Genomic DNA, 15,058 nt, shown 5'->3' with positions numbered 1-15,058 from the left:
TAAAAGTCTTATATAAGTGTTATAATTAAGGCAACACATGATGTAAGTGTCTATATTAGCCTACAATCAAAATGACTTTAAAAGTCTTATATAAGTGTTATAATTAAGGCAACACATGATGTAAGTGTCTATATTAACTATATTAGCCTACTTTCAAAATGACTTTAAAAGTCTTATGTAAGTGTTATAATGACGGCAACACCTGATGTAAGTGTCTATATTAGCCTACTATCAAAATGACTTTAAAAGTCTTATATAAGTGTTATAATGAAGGCAACACATGATGTGTCTATATTAGCCTACTATGAAAATTACTTTAAAAGTCTTATATAAGCGTTATAATGAAGACAACACATGATGTAAGTGTCTATATTACCTTTATTAGCCTACTATCGAAATTACTTTAAGTCTTATATAAGTGTTATAATGACAAGCAACACATGATGAAAGTGTCTACATTAGCTATATTAGCCTACTATCGAAATTACTTTAAGTCTTATATAAGTGTTATAATGACAAGCAACACATGATGAAAGTGTCTACATTAGCTATATTAGCCTACTATCGAAATTACTTTAAGTCTTATATAATTGTTATAATGAAGACAACACATGATGTAAGTGTCTTTATTAGCCTACTATCAAAATGACTTTATAAGTCTTATATACATGTTATAATGGAGACAACATATGATGTATGTGTCTATATTACCTGTATTAGCCTACTATCAAAATGACTTTAAAAGTATTATATAAGTGTTATAATGAAGACAGCACATGATGTAAGTGTCTTTATTAGCTATCTTAGCCTACTATCAAAATGATTTTAAAAGCTTTATATACGTGTTATAATGAAGACAGCACATGATGTAAGTGTCTATATTAATCTACTATCAAAATTACTTGTGAATGACTGCTGGGCCACAACATTAGGTACACCTGCAGACTGCAGCACGGATTTCATATTTCATTCATTCACAACTCCTCCAACACGAACATTATTGTTTTTGCACTTTTTGGCTTCTTATTAAATAACTTTTTTAAATAGATTCAATCTTGCACGTGGAAAGTTTAAGTGTGGGCTTTAGTTGATATAACACTCCCGTCAGGGGGTGCATTCTACGGCAGGGGTGCATTATCCAGCACAACAGCGGCGCATGGACTTCATTTATAAGTAAAGGTAAGACCATAATAACGTTTTTTTTTAATTAATTGTGCTTTTTTGTGTGCTACAGTTTGTATGTGTAAAGTTAAAGTTAAGTTAAAGTACCGATGATTGTCACACACACACTAGGTGTAATGAAATTTGTCCTCTGCATTTGACCCATCCCCTTGATCACCCCCCTGGGAGGTGAGGGGAGCAGTGGGCAGCAGCGGCACCGCGCCCAGGAATAATTTTTGGTGATTTAACCCCCAATTCCAACCCTTGATGCTAAATGCCAAGCAGGGAAGAATGCTGGTATGAGCTTTTAGACATAACCCGTTAACTGCTGCCAATCAAATGGTGAATAAGATACTCTTTAGGGTTCATATGTTTGTAAATCTGACTGTGATGAAGTCAGTGCCTCACCAGCCATGAACCTCACCGCACGTCACTGTAATGAAGACAACACATGATGCAAGTGTCTATATTAGTTATATTAGCCTACTATCAAAATTACTTTAAAAGTCTTATGTAAGTGTTATAATGAAAACAACACATGATGTAAGTGTCTATTTTAGTTATATTAGCCTACTACCAAAATGACTTTAAAAGTCTTAGGTAAGTGTTATAATGAAGACAACACATGATGTAAGTGTCTATATTAGTTATATTAGCTTTATATCAAAATGACTTTAAAAGTCTTATGCAAGTGTTATAATGAAGACAACACATGATGTAAGTGTCTATATTAGTTATATTAGCCTACTACCAAAATTACTTTAAAAGTCTTATGTAAGTGTTATAATGAAGACAACACATGATGTAAGTGTCTATATTAGCCTACTATCAAAATTACTTGAAAAGTCTTACATAAGTGTTATAATGACGGCAACACATGATGTAAGTGTCTATATTAGCTATATTAGCCTACTATGAAAATGACTTTAAAAGTATTATATAAGTGTTATAATGAAGACAACACATGATGTAAGTGTCTATATTAGCCTACTATCAAAATGACTTTAAAAGTATTATATAAGTGTTATAATGAAGACAACACATGATGTAAATGGATATATTAGCCTACTATCAAAATTACTTGAAAAGTCTTACATAAGTGTTATAATGACGGCAACACATGATGTAAGTGTCTATATTAGCTATATTAGCCTACTATGAAAATGACTTTAAAAGTATTATATAAGTGTTATAATGAAGACAACACATGATGTAAGTGTCTATATTAGCCTACTATCAAAATGACTTTAAAAGTATTATATAAGTGTTATAATGAAGACAAGACATGATGTAAGTGTCTATATTAGCCTACTATCAAAATGACTTTAAAAGTCTTATATAAGTGTTATAATGAAGACAAGACATGATGTAAGTGTCTATATTAGCTTACTATCAAATAATTATAAAATTGTTATAATAACAGCAACACATGATGTAAGTGTATATATTAGCCTACTATCAAAATGACTTTAAAAGTCTTATATAAATGTTATAGTGAAGACAACAAATGATGTAAGTGTCTATATTAGCTATATTAGCCTACTATCAAAATGACTTTAAAAGTCTGATATAAGTGTTATTATGAAGACAAAACATGATGTAAGTGTTTATATTAGTTATATTAGCCTACTATCAAAATGACTATGAGTCACAGGCTGACACAAATCTTTGTTGACAGAAATGGTGAAATGTAATATTTATTTTACACATTTTTACAACATTGGAAAACACTAGTAAAACTTCTCAGAAGGTGAGAAAACTCTTGGAAACGACTGTCTTAGAATGGCCAAATGTATAGATGTGTGTGTCCAAGTTAAGTTCTAATGGATTCATTACAATCTTTGCAAGCTGGGTAAAGTTTGCTGTGGTCTGGAACAACATGGCACACAAACATCTATCATAAATGCAGCTAATATTACATACAGATAATGTGTCATGAGACATGCTACATTAAATACAGCTAGCCTAAATAGCATGTTGGCATCAATTAGCTTGCAGTCATGCAGTGACCAAATATGGCTGATTAGCGCTCCACATTAGTCAATAACATCAACAAAGCTCACCTTTGTGCATTCACACACAGCATAAAACGTTTGGTAGACAAAACTATATATGTGTGTGTGTGTGTGTGTATATATATATATATATATATATATATATATATATATATATATATATATATATATATATATATATATATATATATATATATATATATATATATATATATTATATGTATACTTACAATTGTTAGTCAAATTCATACTGATTTTATATAATTTTATATTTCGTCTAAAGAGCTAGCGGAAAAATAATAACAATAAGCCCCAGTTATATAAAGCTTCTGTAGGGGAACAAAGGTGCTGAAATCAATAGATCAATTAGTTAATACATACAAAATATTAATTCATAATTAGTTACCCGGTAGTTTAATTAAAGTAAAATCATATTTTTAAAAACTATTACCAAAATTAACAATTTCAAAAATGTTAATGATTCTATCCCAAAAAGAAGAAAGAAAAATACATACATTAACAATTAAAAGTCCTATTGTTAATAACGTTTTGAAATAAAACATTTGTAATTCTCAGATTTTATTATTGCTTTAATTGTTTTAATAATAATAATAAAAAATTTATTATTATTGTTGAGTTTTCTATGATGCTAAGACAGTATGTTTGTTTAAAACAGTGATTCTCAAACTGGTACACGTACTATTCCATCTAGTTTTAACCTAAAGATTTTGATTCATTATTTGAGTACAGTGTTTTTTTCCCCTATATTTAAACCCATTGTTACTGTTCAAACTGTGTGTATATTTAATATTTGTATATTTTAATGTTGTCATTATGGTGGTACTTAATGAATACTTAGGTCTACGACACCACTGTATTTAATGTTGTCATTATGGTGGAACTTAAAGGCCTACTGAAACCCACTACTACCGACCACGCAGTCTGATAGTTTATACATCAATGATGAAATCTTAACATTGCAACACATGCCAATACGGCCGGGTTAACTTATAAAGTGCAATTTTAAATTTCCCGCCACACTTCCGGTTGAAAACGTCTAGATATGATGACGTATGCGCGTGACGTAAACGGTTGATAGAAGTATTGGTACCCCATTGAATACAATACAAAAAAGCTCTGTTTTCATTTCAAAATTCCACAGTATTCTGGACATCTGCGTTGGTGAATCTTTTGCAATTTGTTTAATGAACAATGAAGACTGCAAAGAAGAAAGTTGTAGGTGGGATCGGTGTATTAGCGACGGACTACAGCAACACAGCCAGGAGGACAGAGATGGATAGCAGACGCGCTAGCCGGCAAACTCACCTTAACTTCCTCCGTCTCGCCGACCGCATCTGTGATCGGGTGAAGTCCTTCGTCGCACCGTCGATCGCTGGAACGCAGGTGAGCACGGGTGTTGATGAGCAGATGAGGGCTGGCTGGCGTAGGTGGATAGCTAATGTTTTTAGCATAGCTCTGTGAGGTCCGGTTGCTAAGTTAGCTTCAATGGCGTCGTTAGCAACAGCATTGTTAAGCTTCGCCAGGCTGGAAAGCATTAACCGTGTATTTACATGCCCATGGTTTAATAGTATTGTTGATCTTCTGTCTATCCTTCCAGTCAGGGATTTTGTTTCTATATGCAGTTAAAGGCCTACTGAAACCCACTACTACCGACCACGCAGTCTGATAGTTTATATATCAATGATGAAATCTTAACATTATAACACATGCCAATACGGCCGGGTTAACTTATAAAGTGACATTTTAAATTTGCCGCTAAACTTCCGGTTCGAAACGCCTCTGCGGATGACGTATGCGTGTGACGTAGCCCGGCGAACACGGGTATGCCTTCCACATTGAAGCCAATATGAAAAAGCTCTGTTTTCATTTCATAATTCCACAGTATTCTGGACATCTGTGTTCGTGAATCTGTTTCAATCATGTTCATTGCATTATGGAGAAGGAAGCCAAGCAAGCAAAGAAGAAAGTTGTCGGTGCGAAATGGACGTATTTTTCGAACGTAGTCAGCCACAACAGTACACAGCCGGCGCTTCTTTGTTTACATTCCCGAAAGATGCAGTCAAGATGGAAGAACTCGGATAACAGAGACTCTAACCAGGAGGACTTTTGATTTGGATACACAGACGCCTGTAGAGAACTGGGACAACACAGACTCTTACCAGGATTACTTTGATTTGGATGACAAAGACGCAGACGTGCTACTGTGAGTATGCAGCTTTGGCTTTTTTTTGCGTATGTACGTAACTTTTTTAAAATATATAAGCTTTATGAACCTTGGGTTAGGTGAACGGTCTTTTGGGCTGAGTGATTGTGTGTGTTGATCATGTGTTTGAATTGTATTGGCGTGTTCTATGGAGCTAGGAGCTAGCAGAGGAGCTAGGAGCTAGCATAACACGTACCGTACCGGACGTGCGCGTCACGTACGTAACTTTTTAAAAATATATAAGCTTTATGAACCTTGGGTTAGGTGAACGGTCTTTTGGGCTGAGTGATTGTGTGTGTTGATCAGGTGTTTGAATTGTATTGGCGTGTTCTATGGAGCTAGGAGCTAGCAGAGGAGCTAGGAGCTAGCATAACAAACACGCAGGTGTTATTATGCAGGATTAATTTGTGGCATATTAAATATAAGCCTGGTTGTGTTGTGGCTAATAGAGTATATATATGTCTTGTGTTTATTTACTGTTGTAGTCATTCCCAGCTGAATATCAGGTACCGTGAGTATGCAGCCTTGGCTGCTAAACATTCGATAACTTGACCGTATGTGCGCGTCACGTACGTAACTTTTTAAAAATATATAAGCTTTATGAACCTTGGGTTAGGTAAACTGTCTTTTGGGCTGAGTGATTGTGTGTGTTGATCAGGTGTTTGAATTGTATTGGCGTGTTCTATGGAGCTAGGAGCTAGCAGAGGAGCTAGGAGCTAGCATAACAAACACGCAGGTGTTTTTATGCAGGATTAATTTGTGGCATATTAAATATAAGCCTGGTTGTGTTGTGGCTAATAGAGTATATATATGTCTTGTGTTTATTTACTGTTGTAGTCATTCCCAGCTGAATATCAGGTCACCCTCGGCTCTCACAGCATCTTCCCTATCTGAATAGCTTCAACTCCCCACTAGTCCTTCACTTGCACTTTACTCATCCACAAATCTTTCATCCTCGCTCAAATTAATGGGGAAATTGTCGCTTTCTCGGTCCGAATCTCTCTCACTTCATGCGGCCATCATTGTAAACAATAGGGAACTTTGCGTATATGTTCAACTGACTACGTCACGCTACTTCCGGTAGGTGCAAGCCTTTTTTTTATCAGATACCAAAAGTTGCAATCTTTATCGTCGTTGTTCTATACTAAATCCTTTCAGCAAAAATATGGCAATATCGCGAAATGATCAAGTATGACACATAGAATAGATCTGCTATCCCCGTTTAAATAAAAAAAATTCATTTCAGTAGGCCTTTAAGCACGATGCTATCACGTTAGCTCCGTAGCTAAAGTGTTTCGTCGATGTATTGTCGTGGGGATAAAAGTCACTGTGAATGTCCATTTCGCGTTCTCGACTCTCATTTTCAAGAGGATATAGTACCCGAGGTGGTTTAAAATACAAATCCGTGATCCACAATAGAAAAAGGAGAGAGTGTGGAATCCAATGAGCCAGCTTGTACCTAAGTTACGGTCAGAGCGAAAAAAGATATGTCTTGCACTGCATTCTAGTCCTTCACTCTAACGTTCCTCATCCACAAATCTTTCATCCTCGCTCAAATTAATGGAGTAATCGTCGCTTTCTCAGTCCGAATCGCTCTAGCTGTATTGAAAACAATAGGAAAATGTGAGGAGCCTGTCAACTGACTACGTCACGCTACTTCCGGTAGGGGCAAGGCTTTTTTTTAGCAGATACCAAAAGTTGCGATCTTTATCGTCGTCGTTCTCTACTAAATCCTTTCAGCAAAAATATGGCAATATCGCGAAATTATCAAGTATGACACATAGAATGGATCTGCTATCCTCGTTTAAATTTAAAAAAATTCATTTCAGTAGGCCTTTAATAAGTACTTAGGTCTACTACACTACTGTGTTTTAATGTTGTCATTATGGTGGTACTTCAAGTCAAGTCAAGTCAACTTTATTTATATAGCACGTTTTCAACAACTTTTAGATTGAACCAAAGTGCTTTACAGGTTAAAAAAAAGCATGGAGCAAAAAAAAACAAAACAAAAAAAAAACAAACAAACAAAAAACATAAACAATGAATGTGCTGAACAAAATAGTGCAAATGCAATACGGTGAAAGGGGTCGAATAAAAAGTTTTAAAAAAACAAAAAAACATTTGCAGGATAAAAATAATAATAATAAAAGTGCGACAAATTGAAAAATACAACTAAAGCGAAGGGGTGGGAGGGACTAGAAATGGTGGCCTAGTGGGCGGACTCAGCTCGGGTCAAAGGCCAGCGAGAAGAGGTAGGTCTTAAGGAGGGTTTTGAAGACCCCCAGGCTCTGGGCTGACCTAATGTGGAGGGGAAGGCTGTTCCAGAGCTTAGGGGCGGCAACGGAAAAGGCTCTGTCCCCCTCTGGTCTTTAGCCTGGATCTGGGGACCGCCAAAAGCATTTGGTCAGCTGACCTCAAGGCTCTAGACGAGGTATGGTGATGCAGCAGCTCGGTCAGGTATTGTGGGGCCAGACCATTTAGGGATTTAAAAACAATTAAAAGTAATTTAAAATCAATGCGGTGACGGACAGGGAGCCAGTGGAGTGAGGCCAGCACTGGGGTGATGTGCTCGCGTTTTTTGGTACTGGTGAGGAGACGGGCAGCCGCGTTTTGCACAAGCTGCAAACGGCGGAGTGATGCCTGATCAATGCCAGCGTACAGTGAGTTATTGTTGTCTAGCCGGTGTGTGATGAAGGCGTGGATAGCAGTCTCCAGGTCGCTTTGGGAGAGATAGGCCTTGGTCTTTGCTAGGGTTCTGAGATGGTAAAAGCTGGTACTAACCACTGAGCTGACCTGTTTGGTGAATATGAAGGCACTATCAAAGATCACACCGAGATTTCTCACGGAGGACCGGATGTTTACACCCAGAGGACCTAGAGCACTGACAAACGAGACTAGAGATGTATCGCCGAAAATGATGATCTCGGTCTTGCTCTCATTAAGGTTGAGGAAGTTAGCACTCATCCATGCTTTAATGTCAGTCAGACAGTCAAGCAGTGGTTGAAGTGCGACCTGTCCTGTGGCCTTAAGAGGTAAATAGATCTGAACATCATCGGCATAACAGTGGTTATGGGGTACTTAATGAGTACTTAGGTCTACTACACCAGTGGTTCTCAACCTTTTTTCAGTGATGTACCCCCTGTGAACATTTTTTTAATTCAAGTACCCCGTAATCAGAGCAAAGCATTTTTGGTTGCAAAAAAGAGATAAAGAAGTAAAATACAGCACTATGTCATCAGTTTCTGATTTATTAAATTGTATAACAGTGCAAAATATTGCTCATTTGTTGTGGTCTTTCTTGAACTATTTGGAAAAAAATATATAAAAATAACTAAAAACTTGTTGAAAAATAAACAAGTGATTCAATTATAAATATAGATTTCTACACATAGAAGTAATCATCAACTTAAAGTGCCCTCTTTCGGGATTGTAATAGAGGTCCATCTGGATTCATGAACTTAATTCTAAACATTTCTTTACAAAAAAAGAAATCTTTAACATCAATATTTATGGAACATGTCCACAAAAAATCTAGCTGTCAACACTGAATATTGCATTGTTACATTTCTTTTCACAGTTCTTTTTGACAGACATTTAAAAAAAAATCTCACGTACCCCTTGGCATACCTTCAAGTACCCCCATTTGAGAACCACTGTACTACACTACTGTATTTAATGTGGTCATTATGGTGGTACCTAATGAATACTTAGGCCTACTACAGTACTGTATTATAATGTTGTCATTATGGTGGTACTTAATGAATACTTAGGTCTACTACACTACTGTATTTATTGTTGTCATGGTGGTACTTAATGAATACTTGGGTCTACTACACTACTGTATTAAATGTGGTCATTATGGTGGTACTTAACGAGTACTTAGGTCTACTACACTACTGTGTTGTAATGTTGTCATCATGGTGGTACTTAATGAATACGTAGGTCTACTACACTACTGTATTGTAATGTTGTTATCATGGTGGTACTTAATGAATACGTAGGTCTACTACACTACATCATGGCGGTACTTGGTGAAAAAAGTTTAAGAAACCCTGGTATGAGAAGTATATTGCAAATGTTGATGATATTATACAAGCACCAAACGATCTGAAGTCCTTATAAATCTTCACAAGCAAGAACTTGAAATGCAAGAATTTGTCACATCTAATCTGCAATTTCACAGCTGAGCAAGCGTGAGGATATCGGAGTGTCACAAATGTGACAGGTGACTCCGACAGTGTGTCTGATTTAGGTCAAAAAGGAATGAAATGTCACATCTTTACATCAAGATGAAATATCCCTTTTTATACATAAGATGACAGTGTGCAGGCAGGATGTCCTTATATGGGCAGATAGCTGGTATAAAGCCGGCTGTTTTTAAACTTGGACTTTTTTGTGCCTTTATAAAAAAAAAATGTAATCACAATAACAGCTATTTTAAATTAAATGATAAATGGGTTATACTTGTATAGCGCTTTTCTACCTTCAAGGTACTCAAAGCGCTTTGACACTATTTCCACATTCACCCATTCACACACACATTCACACACTGATGGAGGGAGCTGCCATGCAAGGCGCTACCAGCACCCATCAGGAGCAAGGGTGAGGTGTCTTGCCCAAGGACACAACGGTCGTGACTAGGATGGTAGAAGGTGGGGATTGAACCCCAGTAACCAGCAACCCTCCGATTGCTGGCACAGCCACTCTACCAACTTCGCCACGCCATCCCCACTCCCCACTTTATTGTTGGATGCATTTCTATGGAGCTTATGTTGTGACACAAAGCAGGCACTTACCTGATTGTCTTGTAATGTGTTGCTCCAAGCCAAGTCTTCTTGATCTTCTATTCCCTGCACAACACAACACAACACAACACATTCAAATGCAACAACACAACATGTACAAGTGCAATAACACAACGAGTGTGCACCATTCTTACAGGGCAATTTGTGTCTTACTTCTGGGGAGTGATTGTGTGTATCTGAGGTGACCCAAGAGGGCGGGGGCTATTTGCATGAAGACCACCCTGTTGCATCACTGATGATGCAATAACTCACCATGCCAGGTCACTGATGTTGTAAAAGCAAGTCATGTATGTGAGGAAATAATGATGTCATAAAGTTGGACACACGCACGCACCACAGGCCATGAAGGTCATGTGATCATTTGTTCCACCCAGGTGAACTTTCTTGTGTCCTGTCTAATGAGATTTATGCTCTGTGGAAATGTCTATATTGACAATGTTATATATTAATATTGTACCCACTAATATGTAGCATATATACCTATATTGCAGCGTGTCTACGGTACAGTATATTATCAAGTATGGCAATCTTATTTCATTTAGGGATAGGCCTTTGAATAAATTCAAGAAAATGTGAATTATTCTGCAACAATGTCAAGTGAATTATATTTATATAGCGCTTTTTCTCTAGTGACTCAAAGCGCTTTTACATAGTGAAACCCAATATCTAAGTTACATTTAAACCAGTGTGGGTGGCACTTGGAGCAGGTGGGTAAAGTGTCTTGTTCAAGGACACAATGGCAGTGACTAGGATGGCGGAAGCGGGGATCGAACCTGGAACCCTGAAGTTGCTGGCACGGCCACTCTACCAACCACGCCCCACACAATCACAATTATTATTGCCTTTATGATTTTAATATATATGTATATATATATATATATATATATATATATATATATATATATATATATATATATATATATATATATATATATATATATATATATATATATATATATATATATATATATATATATATATATATATATATATATATATATATATATATATATATATATATATACATATATATAATTGTATCTAGGAGTGGGAATTTGACTAAATTGAGGAAAATATAATTTACAATAATTAATTATGCCTTTAAATACACATTATTTAACAAGAATAACAACCAATTAAAATGTATGGGTAATAATCATAATAAAACTGATTATGTACAAAATGGATTATGAGGGATGTACACAATCCTAATATACATTCAGTACAAATTAAAACATTGTGTATATATTTAATAAATATGAAGGTTTATTTAACCATATTGTTGTATTTTATAAGAAGAAGAATTGTTGTTCCTTATAGATATTTTCAAATCTATATAACGCAAAGAAAATTGCAGCGCTCATGGCGTTCTTCTTCGGGCCACAAAATGTAGTTGAGACGGACTCAACAGTGCTTTCGGTGGTTGCAGCTCAGTAGTGCAGTTAGAAATGTTTCCAAAAAAGGAATTAAAAATGACAAGGACAAGAAATGCCAGGGTGAAGAATATAAATGTGACACGTACATGAGACTTAGTGGAGCGAGTAAGGAGCGTCAGTTTAAGTAAGAATAAAAGTGATTTATAGTGGATGAGGATGATTACCGTAATGTGGATTTTATTTTTTAGGAGAAAATGAATATATTGTTTTCCTGGGACTTCATCAAAAAGCTAAGTAGCATTTCCGTCTGCATTCCATTTTGTCCTTTTTAAAAAAAATTGCTTTCTCTCTGCATTTTCCTACACAATCTCCAACCTTGGTTTGTGTCACAAGCGTGCAGAGAATGTATGTCAACACATTGTCCTTGAGAGGCAGCAACCTTTCAACAAACTAACACAATTAGCGCCGCGCAGCTAACTAAACAATTGGCAAGCGCAAAGTCGTGAGAGGAATAATCTTGTTAGAAAGCTCACACACTATGAACTGTTAAATGAAGGTGGTGTCCGTGATGCATTCAAGGAGTCTACTAAAAAGTAGGACATTTTAATCCTTACTCTAAAAAAACAGCTGCCGGCGCCTAGCGCTAAAGCTTGTGTTTGATTTCATAATCTATTTCGTTTTCATTCACCACTCCTAATAACCCAATGCAGAGTTTTAGATCTCAATTCTAGTGAATAGTTTCCAAAATTCACAATTACAATAGATTTTGACACCTAAAGGCCACCGTACAAGGTTTTAATAGCGCTAAGAAACAAGCCTGAAATGAAAACAAAATATTGAATTTCAATGAATAAAATAATTTCATTTTAAAATCATACATGTAAATATTTGTCTTTAAAATATTATTAATTAATTGTTATTTTTAAAAAAGAAGTACAAAACTTGATTCAAAATCAAAAGTATATTTTTTCTAAATAAACAGTATCCATCCATCCATCCATTTTCTACAGCTTGTCCCTTTCAGGGTGGCGGGGGGTGCTGGAGCCTATCTCAGCTGCATTCGGGCGGTAGGCGGGGTACATCCTGGACAAGTCGCCATCTCATCACAGTATATTAAATGATTAAAAAAAAAAAAGACTTGGTCAAAAATAATTGGTGCAATAAAATTATTTGTATTTAATTATTATTAATATATTGTAAACGTATTGAAAAATGAAGTACACCCACTACTTGAAAACTTATTTCAAAATCCAAAGGAAAATTATTTTTGATAAAACAACTTGGTCGAAATCATTGGTACAATACAAATATTAGTATTTAAATTATTAATAATTTATTGTAAAAATATTGATTTATTGTGTATGTATTGTTTTTAAAAAGTACATAAAATGAAATACACCCATTACTCAAAAATTTACAGAGCCCATAAAGGGACATGGGAAATTTTTTTTTTTAGATATGTATCTCGTGCGCACGAGAAACTTTTTGCTCACGAGATACATACAGTATCTCGTGAGCAACATCAAACACGTAGCGATACAATAACCAGGCAGATAAAGTGTTTGTCTTACACCGAGTAATCCACTGTGGACAGAACAAGCCAAAAATGCAGGTTCAGCGAGCGCTGCGCGCCCCCGCGAAGGAAATAATTTTTGGCAGGCATTCAGATTTTGTCACAATACCCCGAAAGGGACATGGGGGAAAGTCCTAGTTGGAAATACAGCAGAATTAACTCCTGAACTGGCATTTTTACACACACCTCAAACCATCCGCACGCATCCAATGCTTTCTGGTGCATACAAGAAACTATGTTGTGCGCACAAGATATGTATCTCGTGAGCACGAAAAACTTTTGCGTGCACAAGAGATAGTTTGTCGTTTGCACGAGATACACATCTAACATTTTTTTTTCCCCCATGTCCCTTCCGTAAAAATTTGATTAAAAATCAATAGTTAAAAAAAAAAAAAATTATATTTAAATATACAGTACATTAAATGATGAATACAACTTGGTCAAAATCATTAAATGGTACACTAAAATTACATATTTTTAAACAATCATTGATTTATTTAAGAAATATTTAATATTTTTTAAATTTCTGAAATAATAATTAAAAAATATAGATATATTTTAAATATAACAATTTGATACATTTATCATGTACTGTAAACATATTTTGAACAATACAATTACAGTAGTATATGAAACAAACATGATAAATGGTTAGAACTACTTTTAATGTTTAAAAACAAATTCCAAATAATAAATTTCATCCAATTAATCTTAATATATTATTAATCTAAAATATTTTTGACACAATAAGGTTATTACTTAAATTTGATTAAACATCAGTTGATAAAATATTTTCTCCAACATATTTTTGAGTGGAATGTAAAAACATGTATTCTCTTATAAGTGAGATAAAATCGCGGCTTTAAAGGCCAACTGAAACCCACTACTACCGACCACGCAGTCTGATAGTTTGTATATCAATGATGAAATCTTAACATTGCAACACATGCCAATACGGCCGGGTTAACTTATAAAAGTGCAATTTTAAATTTCCCGGGAAACTTCCAGTTGAAAACGTCTATGTATGATGGCGTTTGCGCGTGACCTCAGTGGTTGAAGCGGAAGTATTCGGACACATTGTATCTCAATACAAACAGCTCTGTTTTCATCGCAAAATTCCACAGTATTGTGGACATCTGTGTTGGTGAATCTTTTGCAATTTGTTTAATGAACAATGGAGACTGCAAAGAAGAAAGCTGTAGGTGGGATCGGTGTATTAGCGGCCGGCTGCAGCAACACAACCAGGAGGACTTTGAGTTGGATAGCAGACGCGCTATCCGACGCTAGTCGCCGACTGCATCGATGATCGGGTGAAGTCCTTCGTCGCGCCGTCAATCGCTGGAACGCAGGTGAGCACGGGTGTTGATGGTCAGATGAGGGCTGGCGTAGGTGGAGCGCTAATGTTTTTATCATAGCTTTGACGAGGTCCCGTAGCTAAGTTAGCTTCAATGGCGTCGTTAGCAACAGCATTGCTAGGCTTCGACAGGCGGCACAGCATTAACCGTGTGGTTACAGGTCCAGTGTTTGGTTCAGTGTCTCCTGATAGTATTGTTGATCTTCTGTCTATCCTTCCAGTCAGGGGCTTATTTCTTTTGTTTCTATCTGCATTTAAGCACGATGCTATCACGTTAGCTCCATAGCTAAAGTGCTTCGCCGATGTATTGTCGCGGAGATAAAAGTCACTCTGAATGTCCATTTCCCGTTCTCGACTCTCATTTTCAAGAGGATATAGTATCCGAGGTGGTTTAAAATACAAATCCGTGATCCACAATAGAAAAAGGAGAAAGTGTGGAATTCAATGAACCCTTGTACCTAAGTTACGGTCAGAGCGAAAAAAGATACGTCCTGCACTGCACTCTAGTCCTTCGCTCTCACGTTCCTCATCCAGGAATCTTTCATCCTGG

Source organism: Entelurus aequoreus, linkage group LG16 (genome assembly GCF_033978785.1).
Source record: "Entelurus aequoreus isolate RoL-2023_Sb linkage group LG16, RoL_Eaeq_v1.1, whole genome shotgun sequence".
Lineage (NCBI taxonomy): Eukaryota > Metazoa > Chordata > Actinopteri > Syngnathiformes > Syngnathidae > Entelurus > Entelurus aequoreus.
Note: the sequence above shows the minus strand (reverse complement) of the source record.